The 4,800-nt window shown below is 33.8% G+C and overlaps 1 non-coding gene across 1 annotated transcript; it reads right to left on the bottom strand.

Annotated features, from left to right (window-relative positions):
- Positions 1-231: 231 nt before the first annotated feature.
- On the bottom strand, positions 232-338 carry LOC113186338 (U6 spliceosomal RNA). Its single transcript, XR_003301268.1, has one exon. It is a non-coding gene; the product is annotated as a U6 spliceosomal RNA (small nuclear RNA).
- Positions 339-4,800: the final 4,462 nt, after the last annotated feature.

Genomic DNA, 4,800 nt, shown 5'->3' with positions numbered 1-4,800 from the left:
ATATGGATTTCCAGTTTTCCAAGTACCATTTGTTGAAGAGACTATCTTTTCTCTAATGTATGTTTTTGGCTCTGGTTCTCTTATTTTTCCAAATAAACTTCATGATTACTTTTTCTATTTCTATAAGGAATGACATTGGGATTTTAATTAGAATCACATTGAATCTATATAGCACTTTGGGTAGTATGGCCATTTTGACAATATTAATTTTGCCTACCCAAGAGTATGGGAAAAAATATAGAACACTTCACAAATTTGAGTGTAATTTTTGCTCAGGGGCCATGCTAATCATCTCTGTATCATTCAGATTTTACTATATGTGCTTCTGAGGTGAGCACTCTTTTACCTTCTTGGTTAAACTTATTCCTGAGTATTTTATATTGTCTGATGCTATTGTAAATGAAATTGCTTTTTGTTTGTTTTGTTTGTTGTTTGAATATCTATTTATTTTTCAGATACTTTATTATTGGTATATATGACTGATTTTTTAATTGATTTTGTATCCTGCAAATTTAAAGAATTCATGTACGAGTTCTAACAGTTTTTTAATGAAATCTTCAGAGTTTTCTATATAAGATCTGAATTTTATATAAGATCACTTATCTATAAACAAAGACAATTTTACTTTCTATTTTCCCCAATTTGATGCCTCTTACTTCTTCTTGCCTAATTACTCAGGAGTGCTGTATTCAGTAGACATGACAAAAGTGGCACTCTCTTATTCTTGATCTTAGGGGAAAATCTTTCAGTTTTTCATGGTTGAAGATGATATTTGCTGAGAGTTTAGCATATATGATCTTTGTTATCTTCAGTTACATTCCTTCTGTACCCAACTTGTGGGGAGTTTATATCATAAAAGCATGTTGAATTTTACCTAATTCTTTTCTGTTTTACATCTTGTTAACATAATGCATCACATTTATTGACTTGCATATGTTGAACTATCCTTGCATCTCAGAGTTAAATTCCACTTTATCATGATATATAATCCTGCTAATGTGCAGTTGAATTCAGTTTGCTAATATTTTGTTGAGAATTTTTATATCCCCGTTCATCAGGGAAATTTACATATAATTTTATTTTATTATAGGCTCCTTGTATTACTTCTGTATAAAGGTAACACCAACACCTTGTGAAATGATCAGGGAAATGTAAATCAAAACCACAATGAGAAATTAACTCCCATGTGTTAGGATAGCTAATTATCAAGAAGACAAGCAATAATAAGAGTTTGGTGAGGGTGTATAAAATAGGACTTGTCATTTAGGGCAAGAATGTAAATTGGTGCATACATTATGGAAAACAGAATGAAGATTCTTCAAAACATTAAAAATAAAACTACCATATGGTCCAACAATCTCAGTTCTGATTATTTCCAAAGGAAACTAGTTCAGTATCTCAAAGAGATATCCACATTTCCATGTTCGTTACAGCATTATTCACAGTATCCAAGATATGGCAACAACCTAATCGTCCATAAACAGATGAGTGAAAAATGTATATCACATTTATAGCCATAAAAAGGGAAATATTGTCTTTTGCTACAACCTGGGGTAACCTAGAAGATATTATGTTGACTCATGTCAGCCAGACACAGAAAAAAAAAGTATTGTATAATCTCACTTATATGCAGAATCTAAAAATAAAAAGGTAAACTTACAAAAGAAAAGAGTAGAACAAGCAGTTGCCAAATAAATGGGGAGTGAGAGAATTGGGGAAATGTTGGCTTAAAGGTATACACTACCAGGTATAAGATGGATAAATTTGGATGTTCTAATATACAGTATGTTGACTAAATAATACTGTAATGTATACTTGAAATTCCCTAAGAGAATAGACCTTAAGTGTTCTCATTAAAAAAGTAACTGTGAGGTGATGGATGTGTTAATTAGCTTGATGTGGTAATCATCATTTCATGATGTATACCACATCATCACATTGTATTTCTAAATATATACAATGTTTGTCAGCTATACCTCAATAAAGCTGAGGAGGAAAAAAGAATAGAGATAGGGGTACAGGTCCTGGGTTTAATCCCTAACAGTACACACTCAGAATAAAGCACATGTATTTTTCATTACCATGTGCTATTCAGTTAAAAATGGGTAATGAGTAAATGACCAAAAGCAAAACCCTATGCTCTGAGGAAGCTGTAGATGATAAACTTGTTAAATAATTTATTAAAATCAACTATGGTTCACATTGTGAACCATTTGGTCATGGTTGAAGAGACTGTGTAAAACAATTAAACCTTACCACACAAAATTCTATGTACAAAATTTCTTACTTGAAATGAACTCAGTGTTCCCATTAGAACACCTATATTAGGGTTCACATAATAGTATATTTTAGGTTATAACTAAAATAGGGTTTATCCCTTAAGAAAGTGGGTAAAATAAGGGAAAAGCCAATATTCTACTTATTTTTATGCCTACTACTAACTCTAAGGATGAACTCTATGTAATGACTCTTGTAAGTTAAAAACAATAGAGGTTAAATATATACAAATATATAGAGAATTCAACTGAATTGTTTGCTACTATTTTTCATGATGCAGTCTGAATTCAGGGTAGCATTGCAAGTCTACCATAGCAGATTGAAGAATAACAAAAATCTCCTACTCTTTTTAAGCAGTCATTGCCAAAGTAGGAAACTGAGACAAAATAGCAAAGAACAAATTTTCTGAAGAAAGCTGAAGAGCATAAGTAAGATGACATTATGAAAATATACTTGGCTATGTCACATCTGGCATAGAATGTACTTTCTTTAGAGCAATTCTCGAGTAATCCTTAACTGCCAATTATCCTTAAGTGGCCAATAATCCAATTTTACTGGTTATAAATGTACATGAGTGTCAAGTCCCACTTTTGAATAATTTTGAGCTCTGTGATAAATCCTTTGCTCAAAAAAAATCAATTTCAAGGAATGATAGACATAGCCAGTCTATCTAATATCCAGTTTTTTATTCCTGACACAACATGGAAAATCTTATTTCCCAGTACACTTGCAGTTAGGTGGGACCAAGTAACTAATTCTGGCCAATGAAACATGAACAGGAACAATATGAGTTACTCTCAGCGCTGAAGAACTGAAGAGACCCATACTATTCCCTTTCCCCACTGCAAGAGCCAAGAAAGTCTTGAATTGAGGTTGCAGAACTACAAGATCAAAAGAACCCAGATTGCCAAGTTACTCCATAAAGGACCACTGTTGTAAAGAGTCACTCAAACACATGGGGTCTTTGCAAGACAAAGAAATGAGGGGTTTTTAATTCTAATTTTTTACCTATGACAGCAGAATGCATTACAATTTATATTACATATACAAAGCACAATTTTTCATATTGCAGGTTGTACACAAAGTAGAGTCACACTGTTCATGTCCTCATACATGTACTTAGAATAATGATGTCCAACTCATTCTGCCATCTTTCCTACCCTCTTGTCCCCTACCTTCCCCTCCCTCCCCTTTGCTCTATCTAGAGTTTCTCTATTCCTCACATGCTTTCCCCACCCAACCCCATTATGAACCAGCATCCTTATATCAGAGAAAACATTCGGCATTTGCTTTTGGGGGAATTGGCTAACTTCATTTAGCATTATATTCTTCAACTCCATCCATTTACATCCAAATGTCATGATTTTATTCTCTTTTAATGGTGAAAAGTATTCCATTGTGTATATATGCCACATTTTCTTTATCCAGTCATCTACTGAAGAGAATCTAGGTTGATTCCACAGTTTAGCTACTGTGAATTGTGCTGCTATACACATTGTTGTGGCTGTGTCCCTGTAGTATGCTGTTTTTAAGAACTTTGGGCATAGACTGAAGAGTGGAATATCTGGGTCAAGTGGTGGTTCCATTCCCAGCTTTCCAAGGAATCTCCATACTGCAGATTGGTTGCACCAACTTGCAGTCCCACCAGTAATGTATGAGCCTTTTCCCCCCACATCCTTGCCAACACTTACTGTTGCTTGTATTCTTAATAGCTGCCATTCTGATTGGAGTGAGATGAAATCTTAGAGTAGTTTTGATTTGCATTCTTCTAATTGCTAGAGATGTTGAACACTTTTTCATATATTTGTTGATTGATTGTATATCATCTTCTGAGAAGTGTCTGTTCAATTCCTTGACCCATTTATTGATTGGGATATTTGGTTTTTTGGTGTTAAGATTTTTGAGTTCTTTATATATCCTAGAGATTAGTGCTCTATCTGATGTGCGTGTGGTTAAAATTTGCTCCCAAAATGTAGGCTCTCTATTCACCTCACTGATTGTTTCTTTGGCTGAAAAGAATCTTTTTAGTTTGAATCCATCCCATTTATTAATTCTTCATTTTAATTCTTGTGATATAGGAGTCTTATTAAGGAAGTTGGGGCCTTTTTCTTCTATTAGACACAGTGTCTCTGGTTTAATTCCTAGATCCATTTTGAGTTGAGTTTTGTGCATGGTGAGTGATAGGGCCTTAATTTCATTTTGTTGCATATGGATTTCCAGTTTTCCCAGCACCATTTGTTGAAGAGGCTATCTTTTCTCCAATGTATATGTTTGGTGCCTTTGTCTAATATAAGATAACTGAATTTATGTGGGTTTGTATTCTGGCCTGCCATTGGTCTACCAGTCTATTTTGGTACCAATACCATGCTGTTTTTTTTTTTTAACTACTGCTCTGTAATATAGTTTAAGGTCTGGTATAGTGATGCCACCTACTTTACTCTTCTTGCTAAGGATTGCTTTAGGTATTCTGGGTCTCTTATTTTTCCAGATGAATTTCATGACCTCTTTTTCTATTTCTATGAA

Source organism: Urocitellus parryii, chromosome 5, assembly GCF_045843805.1.
Source record: "Urocitellus parryii isolate mUroPar1 chromosome 5, mUroPar1.hap1, whole genome shotgun sequence".
Lineage (NCBI taxonomy): Eukaryota > Metazoa > Chordata > Mammalia > Rodentia > Sciuridae > Urocitellus > Urocitellus parryii.
Note: the sequence above shows the minus strand (reverse complement) of the source record. Positions and strands in the feature narration are given on the sequence as shown.